At 34.7% G+C, this 14,916-nt stretch overlaps 1 protein-coding gene across 4 annotated transcripts in view; it reads left to right on the forward strand.

Moving 5' to 3' along the window:
• Positions 1-14,916, forward strand: part of LOC119074813 (atrial natriuretic peptide receptor 1-like) — a 151,265-nt gene that overhangs the window by 116,305 nt on the left and 20,044 nt on the right. The gene's annotated exons all lie outside the window — the stretch shown is intronic.

Consider the following 14,916-nt stretch of genomic DNA (forward strand, 5'->3'; position numbering starts at 1 on the left):
CAAGAACCTTAAAATTCTTCAAAATTTCCCGAATCTCTTAAAAAAATTTCAAAAAGTTTCTGACAATATGCCCTGACACGAACAGAATTTGCTTCTATGCTTAGCTCATTCAAATACATTCACTTAAAGTTGTATAACGTTCAACTCTGTCACAACATTTTCATTAAAGAGAAGACACGAATTTTCGTTGAGCATGTGGGCGTATAGGGAACAGACATATTTAACCTTTTACGTTGAAAATATATCAAAATAAGCTTATCGTAAGAAAAGAAGCAAATTTATGTATTTATCGCCAAAGCATCTTTTATCTAATTCCTTTCTATCCAGAGAGGGATTACGGCGTCACTTCTATTTTCTTAGTTCTATCAAAACTCTACCGATAGAGAACTATTTCACTGAACGATGTCGCTGCAACAAAGCCAATGTCAACAGAAAAATAATTAATTTTTGACTCGACGAATTTTAGTCAAATAAAATGCCATCGTATTGCACATGATCCGGAACAGTAATCAGTTGTTAAATCAGCCCTATATCGCCTTAGCGATAAGAGTCTTAAAAAACGATATGATGAAATGACAACAACCGTTTTTCCAAACCTTTTTCCCCAAGCCGATATAGGGCCGATTGAAAGCCTGATTACCGTTCCGGAGTCCTGAGGTCACGTGCTATACGATGGCATTTCATTGGACTAAAATCCGTCGAGTCAAAAATTAATTATTTTTCGGTTGACATTGGTTTTATTGCTGAGACATCGTTCAGTAAAATAGTTCTCTATCGGTAGAGTTTTGATAGAATTGAGAAAAGAGAAGTGACGCCGTATTTCCTCCCCTCAGGAGAGGAGTTATGACATCAGTTCACTTTTCTCTATTCAATCAAAACTCTACCGATAGAGAACGATTCACTCATTGAAAGATGTCGCTGCAACAAAACCAATGTCATCAGAAAAATAAATAATTTTTTACTCGACGGATTTTAGTCAAATAAAATGCCATCGTGTAGCACATGACCTCAGGACTCTGGAACAGCAATTATTTTTTAAATCGGTTCTATATCAGCTTGGCGATAAGAGTCTTAAAAAAGGATGTGACGAAACGGCAGCAAACGTTTTTTCAGACCCTTATCCCCAAGCCGATATAGGGCCGATTGAAAAACTGATTACTGTTCCGGAGTCTTGAGATCACGTGATACACGATGGCATTTTATTTGACTAAAATCCGTCGAGCAAAATTTTTTTTTTTTCTGATGACATTGGTTTTGTTGCAGCGATATCTTTAATGTTCTCGTTCTCTATCGGTAGAGATTGAATAGAGAAAAGAGAACTGATTTCGTAATCCCTCTCCAGATGCAAAAAATAGAATTTATAAATTGTTGAAATGATGGCACATTCTACGTTATCAGAGCTTTTCTCTACTCTTGTCTCAATGTTAGGCGGTTAAATTAGCTACATTACAACAAGTTGTAAATACAAGTTGTAAAGTCATTTTAGTTTCGTCCTTTGTTAAATATTAAGGTTAGCTTGCTTGTTTATTATGTAGGTGAAAGCACGGATTTTGAGGATATATAATGTACCAATTTGTAAAATATAAAAACAAAACCGACTGCGGTCCGGTGGCGACTCGCTTGACGAACAAATAATGCGAGAACAAACTTCTTAATCTATTGAAATTTAAGTTTTATTAATAACTGTTGATATATAAATACTCTTTTATCATATAATCACTTCAATATGGATAACCGGTTCATTGGGCGATTCCACAGATGATTTTTAGATTTTTACATTTATTCCATTTTTCACTCTGCATTAGTCATGCGCAAGGTATTTTTAGACGGTAAAGAAATAATTAATTCGAAAATAGAATATTGTGACTATTATTTGCTGATTATGATTTATTTCGAAAAAAATGTGTAATTTTGTGAGTGTGTGCGTGTGACGTCTGGTGACTTTTGTGAGCCATTCACAAATTACGCACGCTCTAAAGAGGGAAAAAGGTCTTCACATTTCATATTTTTTAGAAAATTTCTCCATACATTGCGTACGCAGGGTAGACGGCTCTAAAATGCGTAATATCTGAATAGTCCCTTAACAGAAAAATTAAGATCATTCTTCCAACATTTCAGATTAATTTCTTTTCTGCCGAATCTTTTCTCACATTAAAACTAATTCACCAGTCGCCAATAAATGCGTTCCTATAGAAAAACGGTTCTTTTGGATATTAATTTTCATAAAATTTTCATCATTTTCTTTTGAATTGCCTTGAGCAAAAGTGGATACCGTGTAAGAGGTGGGGAGTTCTTTGTCTAATATCTATACTTAGGGAAGCAACATTTTAAATGAAATTATAAATTAACGTTTGTGAAAGAATGCAATTTTCCGCTTTAATTTATCGTGTCGCTTCAATGAAATTAGGGATTTTATGAAGAGTCTCAGTTCTTAATTTATTTTCTGTTTTTTCTTTCTTTTTATCATTCATGTTGTGCTTCCTTACAGGATATTTTATGCTGTGCGAGTAAAACAGGGTGCAAAATGCTGGCAAAAACGTTAATTATTATTCTGTAAAAGATTCGCCGAAGTGTTCTTTTCAGTAGACTCAATCATTTCGTTTGATTGCTTTAGTAATTAAAATATTTTCGAAATACATTCATTTTCTCAACTCAGTGACGGATAGTGAAACTCTCGTTCACTTTTTTGAGAAAAACAGTCTATATCAAGTTGGTGATAAATGCGACCGCGAGTGACAATTCACACCTTAAAAAGCATTTGTCACTCGGTTGCATAATAGTTATTCATGAAACAAGCTACTTTCTACATACCAATTTTGCTTAACCGGATACGAAAAGCTCAGGTGCGCAGATTGCACGAACCGAATTCCTTTCACACAAGTGAGTTTGATAACCACATCGTGTGACAAAAACCTTCAATTTCAATTTCAACGTGTTGCGTACAACGTTATCTGCAACCAACTGCGAAAAGTGAATATTTGAAATGCAAGGCATATATCACTGAATGAACGTAAAATTGTATGAACGACCAAGTAGACTGTTTTTAGACGCTTCAAAAGCCGTTTCATTGCGATTATATATCTCAACAGCCGAATGGTTTGCGTTTTGTTTTGGTGTCGGGGGTTCGAAATTTTGTCAGGACAGAATTTTTATTAACGGTTAAATAGTTCAAAATGAGTGAGAAAAAGTATGAAAATATGAAATACTAGTGACAAAAAGCAAAATATAGAAAATCGGAGAAAAATTACCTCTCGAATGTCACTCGAAGTCCACTTCTTGCAGCGCTGTTGCAGAAATAACTATTTTACGTTCGACGTTGTAAATTAATTGAAACTAAATCTTTACATTTTGAATGTTTACAATAAAGCACACAATGATTATATTTATGTAATATATTAACGCATGTTCTTTATGAATTAAAACTCGAGTATCATCTGTTAATTTACCTCCTCCGAATACGCTCGCACAAAATTACGGAAAAGCTAAGTTGAGCATCAGTGTTTATTATGCACATAAATACATTTTAAACAGTGATTCCACCGGCAATGTATCTCACTCCAAGTATACATTATTTCACTCGTAAATTTAGCTGAATTTTAATTATACTCAAAAATAATAACGAGCGCAAATTGTACGAAGTTATTCTCACCGTGATGAAAAACTTGTCGACTAATGACAAAAATTCAACAGGTGACTTTTTATGGTTTATAATCAAGTTCGCATATTGCCTCGTAAATTCGAGTATATTTCCACATTAGTCGGTTCACTGCTTTCTGTCTGACAAGGACTCTTTGATAGAATTATTGTATTTCATTCGTTAACTCTGACTAGCAAGAAAAAAGAAACTTTTTTATTCAAGTATTGATGAGACACAGTGTAGTACAGTGACTGTATTCAGGTACGGACAGGTTACCAAAAGGCGCACAGAACGATAAATTTAAAAAAAAATATTTTAATTTAAAGAGGCGTCAGATAAAAAATTTTCAATCAACAAGTAAAAGGCGCAATAGGGGTAAAGGGTTGCCCGATTTCACCATAAGACTAGTCCGGCCCTAACTTTATTCGCTTATTTTTTTGTCTAGAGTAGCAGAACCTAACGAGGTGGAACTCCCCGAAAATAATTTATATCCAACACTCCAATGTTAACATTTCGTCGGCCATCCAATAAATATCCCAGAAGAAATGTGTGTATGCCTTTATGCATGTATGTAAATAAATTTGTTTTCGTCTTTCTTGACTTGTCATCCACAAAAAAAAAATTGGAAAAGCGGACAAAAGAAAATAAATGAAAATTCTCGAGGGAGTACATTGCCAAATTATCCATTTGTTATTATTTGTCGCTGTTATAAAGCTCATCATATTGCTTATATCACTCAACTTCTTTTGATGTCGTTATGTCGTTTCAAAATGGTGTAACGAAATAAAATCTCTATCGCAAGTAAATAATCAAAAAAGGAATTCCCAGACAGCAATAATTTGGGGTCGTCCAAAGATTACGTGGAAAAGGACAATCATCGAAGAAGCCAAGGACCAAGGAAAGACTTGGAACGAAGTGAAAGCCTTGGCGCTGAATCGTGTGAGATGGAGGCAATTTGTTGGTGCCATATGCTCCCCCGCGGAGTAAGACAAGATGATGAATAGTTTAATTTATCATGAACTCACTCTTGGCTTAAATTAAATTTGAAACCCATTAAAATTGTACAGATCAGATCTTGTATAGAGATTCATCGATTTTCGGCATTTGAAATAAAATCGGTTGCCTGGGAACGGGAATCGTGATGCAGTGTATGCCAATGTGCACTAATACGTTGTAATGTAATATCAAAATAGTAGAGTTAAAATGCAATTTTGCAGAAATGTTGTTTGTATGGAATCAAATTAGGATGCCGATCAATACATGTTTGGTTGACAATGTGATTTTTCAATCTTGCTGAAAACTTATATTCAAACGAAATTTTTCAGGAAATGTTGTTATTTTACATGGTTCAATTTTCTAGATTTTATTTATGTTCAGAACGTTTTGGGAATTTTATATGAAAGCCATGGCAGAGATTTCTGTTATCCTTTAGCGTTCCAACGCATAAAATTTCTACAATCAGATTCAACACAAAAGTTACACTTTTTCGTTTCGGATTCGGATCCAGCTGATCGTTTGCTCTCTATTCATGCGTCATTGTGTAGGAGCGAGATTTAATGGTACGTGTAGATAGTGAGAAATATACGTTTACATGAGACGTGATGAACACATTCAGCTGAAGCAAAAAGCGTAACCCTCATGTTGAATCTCACTGTAAGTGAAATTCTATCAACTCCAACGTTCCAAAAATAGTTTACTCGACATAATCGATACAAATTTTTTGGTACAGCAAATTTCCAAGTAAGAGCGCATCGAACTGATATAAATTTGTTGAGGGAGTGTACTTTTTGGAATCTGCGAAGTATAGTTGGACATATTATATAATGACTTGCCTCACTCCAACGACGACTTACCTATAGGGAAATTTTAAACTTTCATGTGCAATACTCAACCACAGAAAATAGTCGAAAGGCTTCCACGTCCATTTTCGTAAAAATGATTGCTCCCTGTGGCGTTATAATAAACCCTGTTATGCCGAAGCATATATACTAAAACATGCGAGTGAAAAGGGAATTTTGAAACTACTCATTTGATTTAGTGTGTGAAGCAAAAGTAGCATTTTCACCATTAACTTTTAATGATGTGAATGTAAATTATAAATAGAATTTCAGAATTGTGATGGTTTTAAAATAGAGAAACCATTTTAAAATTAAGGCAAGGGAAATACAATTGTTGTTCCATCGAACTCCATGGCAGCACTTTGTATATTTGTTCATCCATTGCATCTTTATCAGCAGCAAAAGAAAATTTTACCAGAGTTTTGTACTTTTCATTTTTTGCTGCCTTTTTGTGTCTAACAAAACTGTACTTATGTATACCATTTGCTTTTACTTTTCACATGAATAAATATTATAGCCGCAACAAAGTTTTCACATTACCTTACATTTAACTAGCGTCTTTTATTGAAAAATGTTATTTTTAGTTATAATTCATGTGCGTTTGAAATGCCTTTGCTTTGCAAGATGGCCAATTCAAGCCACTGACGATGTGGAGTTTATAGTACTAGTTTTGATATATATGAAAATCCTTTATCACACTTCACGAATCGAATTTTTTAGGTTCGAGTGTTTTAAAACGAAAAATTTTATGAATCGCAGGTGAAAGCGTCTTCCCAGAAAATATTCAATTCAATTCAACTTTATTTATCACAGAACAAAAAGGAAAAACCTTGTACAAATATCCTTACGATTAAATTCACACTATTAAACTCTCTCTATTAACACAACAGAAAGAAAAAACAAATTAAAACGAGAAACATTAAAAACCAAAACTATTTCAATGCGGCAATAAATCAAATGAGAAAATAATAACATAAATGAACAAAAACTTACTCCAAGGTGCTACCAGACACTACGTCCAAGAACGTTTAACATACGATGAATCGGAACAAAATAGTCCAAAAACGAATTTTTTCAATCACAGAGCCGACAAGCAAGCCCAGTCCGTACAAACCGATCGAACACGACTTTAGTGAGGACAAAAAAGATCCAGACACGCGTCAGAAAACCTGGACAGGGAGTTAATCATTTTCACACCGACAGGAATCGCATTATAGTCAGCGACGGTTCTAACAAAGAACGACCTGTTGTACTGAGCAGAAACATGCCTCGAAATAGCATACTGACGACTACGCGCAGACCTTCCATCAGCCAGCTTATCGAAGAGAAACTTCGGTTCCCTAAACAGAACAAGGCCATGCATGAACGAGCAGCGCCGACGCTTCAGATACGTAATAATGTCACAACCTAACAATCCTTCAACGTGATCCCGAGTACTGTCGTAGCGCCTCAATCCATACACAAAACGCACACAGGCACTAAAAGCTCCCTCCAACGACCGAGCATCAGCGGCCAACAAATTTGTATGTACGAGGGAGCGTGATCTACATTTGTTTATCTTGGCATCACGGCATCACGGATTGTAAATCACTCAGTTTTACTATTCTTCGGAATATAGACGCGTCTTCGATAAAACAATCAGTTTCTGAACATAAATTTCCAGTTTTATTCTAAAATTACAAAATGCTCCACTGTACAACTTACGTGAAAATGACAGACCAAAAGCTCCATCTCTCACTTTCGAAAATTTCGTAAAATATTAAACATGCTGAAGGAACGGTTAACGATCTGAAAAGGTTACACCCGATCAAAACGTTAGTCCCACCAAATCGTTTACTTACCCAAGTAAATGTGTACAGATTCATAGCGAATAATTTGCCAACTATCAACTCTTTCGGTTTTTTAAGGCGCTCCGCTACGATAAGAATATGCTTTTTGCAGGACTGCGTCTGTATTGTCCAATTAGACTCGAAAAGGGAGTAGGAAAGCCTGCCAGTGGACACCATTATTTCGTTTCCCAAGTACAGAACAATGAACATCGAAGAGGCAGTACACTAGTTCTACGAAGTAAAATGCATCCTGAAATAAGTTTTCGTGGTTGCCCTACGAAGTTTTATTAATAAAAAAGCAGCCACAATATCAGTTAAAAATATCCTTACAAACGCCAAACAGTAGATAGTTCCACAGATACATGTACTACTTGTGACGACTTGAAACAGAAATAAACTGGAGAAAAATGATGTGAACTCTTCGAGCAGTCTATCGATATTTTCTAGACATTTGATGGCTATAACCAAATTTTGAACATAGACGCGTTCCTTCACTTCAGAACTTCTCCGTTCCATTTCGTTATTTTTCAAAAAGCCCAAGTTTTTAAAGTCACTTTCTAGCATCTCATACTTAACCACAAAGCTCATCATCATGTACCACATCATGCTGGAAAAGAAGACTATACTAACAGATAGTGTGTACACTCCAGCTACAAGTGTGTAAGCCATCCAAAACGCGAATTTTTTAGTTTTGTAGTTCCACGGGAAAGCGATATCGAAAATTAATTTTTTCCTAACCAAAGGTAGGCCTGCGACAGCAATGCACAACGTGTATGAAGTGGCAAGAAAATATGTGACGAGTGACATAAATTTTTTCAATTTTTTGTCAGCCTTGCAAAAGGCTAAATAATCGTCAGTGTCACTAACACAAATGTCCCGCATCAATTGAAGAAAACGATTTTGCTTAACGAAAATGAAGTACATTCGGTAGACCTGTGCTGTTCCAATAAGGACAAGTACGGCTAGAAAAATAATGTTGTACTTGTCGTCAGATGTACAGGCTTCGACGCTTGTTGCTAGATTGAATGCCATGAAAGAGAGAAAGTAAATAAATTGCGGCAAATAACCGATCCCTTTCTTAGTCTTCCACAGTCCCACGGCGTAATAGATTGCAATCATTTTGAGAACCGTATCAGATAACTTGATTTGATGTTTTTTCTTCATTATTCGTTGTTGCTGGGACTGTCGTCGAAAATAGACTGAGCATAGACTGAGTGATATAAAGGAAAGCTTTGATTTAAATTAAATAATTTAAGGAAAACGGAACACCTGCTGGCCACAAACAGACAATGAATAATTTAAGTTGCAATTAGGGAAATTTTGGGACATCTGCTAAAGTTGATACGAGAACAATAAACATATTAAAATGCAGATGTTAAAATTTGAATGGCAAGTTAAGACAATGGTACAGAAAATGTGTTGTTCAAAGCTTTTTAGTGAAATTTATTTCCAATTCCAATGCTAAGAGTTCTTGGTTACACGTTTACAGCTCGTACAATATGTACAACCGGCCTTGAAACAAATTATAGGAAATATTCGAAGATCAATAAAACTTTGTAGAAGAACAAAATGCTTTATTTAACCGAAATAATGAGCTTTAAAATTTGCCAATATCATCATTAGTTTTCAACAGTTCCATTACGCTTTAAGAAACGGCAGGTATATTACAACAAAGTCATGAAAACTGTTACTTCGGTTGTGTAACCAACAAAATCTTTTACTTCATTATGTTTAACATTCATTTCACTGTATGAGGTCATCATTTACTTTTACCATTGATGCCGTTTCTGAAAGGTTAAGTGTTATGGGTTTAATTTAAACTTTAAAATAAACGAATTGTCTGTTCAAATTTCTTTGGCTGGCGAGCCTTTGTACTAGACAGTCAGTGTCGCTATCATTAAATATAAGTATAATGCTGTTGTAGTTGCTTATCAACTCTTCATCAATCAGCTCACCAGCAAAGAGAAAACTTTATCCGAGTTTTGCAGTTTTAATCTTTTTCTGTCGCGTTTTTGTTATTTTACTAGCGCGCTCACAAACTAAACAATATCTTCTGATCTTCGTCTCATGAAAGTTTTTACATTCCTGTAAAAAAGTCATTCTTTTCACAGAGTTTTTAGTGACTCAACCACAACAAGAAATGCAGTGTATACGAAAAACTTAGAAGTTTCTTCGGCTTTAATCGCTATCTGATGACAAAGACCATATTCTTGTAAAGTTTGTTTAATTACATCACAAATTATCCCTGCGGTTGCAACTTGAAACTCGCTATAATGAGAAGTTAATTCGTAACTTTTCTACACCGCAACTGGTCTATTATCATGTCCGCTTCCTTTTAGTTTCGTGAAGAAAACAGCAGCTCAACGGAGCGGCTTGATGTAATAAAAAGTGTTATTGGAATTCACACAGCCAATACATGAAAGGAAAATTGTTCAAATTGTTCAATTAGTGGGTAGCAATTTACTCAATAAAATATACAAACTACGAAACTAAGCTGTTCGTTATTAATGTGTAAAACGGGAAATAAACTTTAATTGCTGTTAGTGCAATAAAAAACGATTGGCATGTTAATCAAACGATGCATTTTATAGTTCTGTGAACAACATTATTGCAATCGGATTATTACAGTTCGCCCGTCTGTTATAATTACGTAATTTAATAACGTGATTAGTATGTAATGAGCAGATCAATGTTACAGAATTGGAGTTTTGATCAAATAAATAAAAACGTTTTCTTCATTTGAATATTGATTGATTTTTCACACTTTGCCTAATTAATATGCATTGAGGCTGCACAATGCAAATGCATATCTACATACAATGTGCATTGTCTCTGTCTCCATGAAGAGATTTAGCATATTGTATTAGCTTTGAACACCAACGCATCTGTATCGATTCACAGAAAACCTGATCGAAATAACGAAAGTGAAAATCTATTTATGAGGAATAACAGGGTGGTGGATTGGATGTGATGAAACTTTTGAACAGAGCATTGAGAAAAAGAAGAAAAATTTCAAAGTTTTTGTTTGAGTTTCTGACGAAAGTTTGAATTTTGAATTTGGTGATTTTTTGAGTATTGATCAATTTCATATTGTGGATTGACATCAGATAAGATTTTTGTATTGCAGCTCTGGACTGTTAAATGCTCAAAGTATATTGACAAAGATTATCCTTCGAAAACTTTAGATCAATCAGTATTTCGATATCGGCTGCAAATTCTATTGAATCGATCAGATAGTATTCAGTAGCACAAAACACGACGGAATTTTAATTTTAATTGCTAATTTGCAATAACAATTAAGATATTACGTTTTCGCATTTATTGCGTCAATTTTAGACATTTTTAATGCTCGTAAATTCAGTATTACAATCCAAACATTTTTATTTAATCAAAAAAAAATGATTTGCGTTTATAAATCCAATTTTTCTTTGAATGTCGTTCCGTTTAATGTTTCACAGAAAAAAAGAAGAAAGAATTTAATTGCGGGAACAGTATATATATTCGTATATCGTGTCGGGTGTCGGGTTTCAGAGTGGATGACAATTTTCGTTTATCCAGGGGATTTCGTCGTCAGTATCTTTTCGACATTAAAATTATAATTGCTTTGCTTTATGCCTTCAGAGAATGTTAATTATTTACCCGCCAGAGTGTTAGGTTTTAAAATGTTTTTAACGAAGAATAAAGGTCAATTTAAATCATTCGAATTTTCATAATTTAAATGCTTGGAATAGAGCAAAACCGATAAAAAACCCATTTTCAATACATTGTTTCGCGCATTGGATCTGGGATTGTCAGTACTAGCCTCAGATCATATGCTGGAGATTGGAAATGTTCGAGTTTAAAGGATAATACTGGTCGAGACTGGGTTAAGGTCATTTATTAGGGCCTGAAACCTGGCCTGAAACTATTTTTAACGCACGTTTTGAATGGACACAAGCCAATGTTGCACGGCCGTATGGGCGCGAAATTACACTATTAAAGTAGGAATCTCGCGCCACGCGAAATTCCTACTTTATTAGTGTAATTTCGCGCCCATTAGGAATTTCTTGCTGGTAGGAATCTCGCAACGTCTCAGTTGCGATGCAGGCATCCTAACATTTTGTAAAAGGAAAATCCACACTTTCTATGTCGGGATACCGGTATCCTTGATACAAAATACGTGTATCTCAGTTGGGATACCGGTATCCTAACGTTTTGTAAAAGGAAAATCCACACTTTCTAAGGATACCGGTATCCCTGATACAAAGCTCTAGGGTGTTAGAATAAAATTCGCATCTCCAAAATTTATGTGCCTGATACTCAACTGAATCTACCGCCAATTTATCGCCAGGTACTCGTAAAAATTCTCTAAATCAAGTTAGCCATTGAAAAATGTATGGGCGCGAAATTCCACTATAATATGTGTAATCTCGCGCGGCGCGAAATTACTCGTTACCTGTTGCACAAAGAAATACGTTGATTTAGCTTAACTCTGACTATATCGAAAATTATGTTATAATTCAACATTGCCAAACGTTCAGGACCTGAACTTCAGGTTGACCTACTAGTTTTGAAGTGATAAAAAGTTAAAATACAGGTCAGATCAAAGTCAATTCTCTTATCAACTTAAATCGTAAGCCTTAAGCTCGAAACACTTGTTATAGTTCTATTTGTTATAGTTTCGTTAAGCATCAAATCAACGAACAAAGTAAATTTTGAGAGAGAGAGAGAAAGAAAGAGAGAAAGGTGAAATTCGAAATGTTTTCTGTTTTGGGAGTTGGTGCTGCAGTTACTACTAATGAAATCTGTCTGAACACTTGTGTCATATTTGGTTAGATTTTATCGTCCAATTCTGATAACATATCATGTAATACTCGAAGGTAAACATAAACACTATAAGTCATGATCAAAGACTAAAATTAGCCAGAGAGCCAAATGAAATTTTCTGGCAAAAGGCAAAAAAATCTTCAGCCAAATTTCCTTGTGTAACTGGCCTTGTTACTTTTTTGGGGGAAATGTAGTACACAAAAAATCAAGTCATTAAAATACAGCTCAAACGTCTTCAGACCACTTCCACCCGTGTGCCGCCTGTACAAAGCACTTTTGTTTTTATTATATGATTGGAACAGCTGAAACAAATTAATGTCCAAATATCACTAACGACGACTGTATATTTTGGTAATAGTTGACTGGAGTTTACTTACATTAATAACAATTTCTGTGCGTGTGATTACGATGGTAATTTGACATCGTTTTTGGAACGTGTATTTCATTAAAATCCATCGATTGTGATTTCATATCAATTACAATCGATGTTTTATACCCAAACTATCAAATTACCTGTAGGAATTTACCTTGAGAATTCAAGTTAACATTGTCGGACGGTAATTATTTATCTTTTATTCGAAAATCGGTAGTGTATTGTAATCGAATAACCGTTCTTACTTTCTGGTATAACACTAATAGCTAGCCTGTACATACATGAAAATATTTTTATTTTGTTTTCGCTGGCAAAGCAAATTGATTCAATTAACCTAATGTTTGGTTCTTTGTCCAGAAAAAAAGATAGTTGAGGTCGACCATAATACACATTTAATGTTAGAAACGATTCTAATTCGAAAATAATTACCTTCTGAACAAATTGTTATTATTCAATCTCACATGAGCACCTCTGAACTTTGCGTATGTGTCCAATCCTTCCAGTAGATAATAACTTGTAATCCAGTTCCAAAATAATGATTTTCAACTAGAAAGGAAAAGATCGTTAGCTACTGAATGGGCTGAATAAAAAACGAATTTATTAACAAAATTGGGAAATAGACTCAGCCCGACCCTACTACGGCCCTGGAAAGGTGTAAGAAATACTTCACAATTAAAATAAAATTTTAAGTTGTTGACTGAGAACGTCCGATTCATATTTATTTAATCGAAAGAATTATTGCTAAAACGACCTTGTTCTTGAATTATAAAAATTTATTCAAGAGTACAGACACCATCATTACATTTTAATGATTGCCAATTGCCACATTATAAGTTTTTAGAAGATTCGGAAATTTGTTTATCTTTTTTACAGGTGTGTCGGATAATAGACTGTTTAGAATATGGGACGTTTATCTGTCAAAATACGTGGATTTAAAAAAATAAACTATCAGGGTACGTCAGTGAAAATTAGACATGATATTGCTACAACTGTTTTTCAGCAAACAAAAATGCTTAATTATGGTTTCCAGTCAACAAAAACTACTCTGAGAGAGAGAGAGAAAGCTTGCAAGTAAACAAAGCAAAAATTGAAGAAATGTAATTTCGTCTCTCACACGGAGTACGTTTTTGGTGCAAAGTGGAAACAAGCTTTATACTTGTTTATATACGGATGAAATAGTTACACGCACACGCGTGGTAGTGGTAAAACCGTATAAAGGCGTATGAGCAGTTTCGTATGTATAAGTAGACCAGCTGAAAAACAGCTGAAGCAAATTCATCTCTGAATTTCACTGATGTCCTCTGTATCGTGGAAGATACAATCAGCGATTTGCTCGTTGAGAAGATTTATTAAATAAATTGAACTTCATCGGAAGTTTATGATTCTTTCTAAATTGTTTACCGCTTTAAATTATTTTGTGTACAAGAAAATGATCTCTTGTTTATCCATCAATGTTATGTATTTGAACAAATGTTTCCAAAGTCAAAACATTTAACGACACGTTACGATACGTTATGGTAATTGGTAATTAGAAGCAAATTTATTTTTAGCTGAAAAAAAAACGAAAGAAAAAGACTTCGCAATTTATAAGATGCACAATTGGATAACGGATCGAAGGCTTTTGAGGCTTCTTGATTATTGGCCATTCTTCTCACAATTAATTTTAAATAAACTGTTGCACAACACTTTTAGAGAGCCTATAGAAAATTAACACGGGAGCCATCCTCGTTAGGCCCATTGTGCTTTGCTTTTGTTCACAACTTTGTATAATATGCGGTGAAATTGTGATGTTTATTAGAGTTGTTTGGTTTGGATGGAGTTGTTTTGTCGCGTTGATTACAGTGTTGATTACATCAGTATGATCCGATGCTATGGTGTTGTTGTTTGATGAGCATCACAAGTGGATTCAATCATGTCCACTAATATCTTTTAAAATTTTAACATTGCGTTAATAGCGGTAAAATGTTCCAAAATATTTGTAAAATGAAAAGTCAAACCAAAAATGCCGTTGCCGTTGAATACATTTTCCCGTCACCAAACCTTCTGCAGTTAAGGTCATCTCTCAGTCTCATTTTAATTAGAAGGGAACTGAGATTATCATGCCCGCACGTTATTAAGCGGTCGTGACGCAAGTCCACTACCAAAAATGTTTTAACAAAAAATTTTTGAGGACGGTGGAGCATATTCACAGCAACTTTTTGACTTCTCCCCCTTAACTCCAACGACCCCCAAGCTATCACACGTTACTGCAGCTTCAAAATTGGCCGAGATATTGAACTTCGAAATATTGATTTTTGTATGAAAGAAGCAAAATTTAGTTAGTTACTTAGTTCCTATGGAAAAGTGGATCCAGCAACTCCCAAACGTTTCTATAGATTTTCCTGAAATTTAGTTGTAGGCTAATAATGGCCCCAAAATAAGAATGGAATTTTC

The sequence above is a fragment of the Bradysia coprophila genome, unplaced genomic scaffold, assembly GCF_014529535.1.
Source record: "Bradysia coprophila strain Holo2 unplaced genomic scaffold, BU_Bcop_v1 contig_151, whole genome shotgun sequence".
Lineage (NCBI taxonomy): Eukaryota > Metazoa > Arthropoda > Insecta > Diptera > Sciaridae > Bradysia > Bradysia coprophila.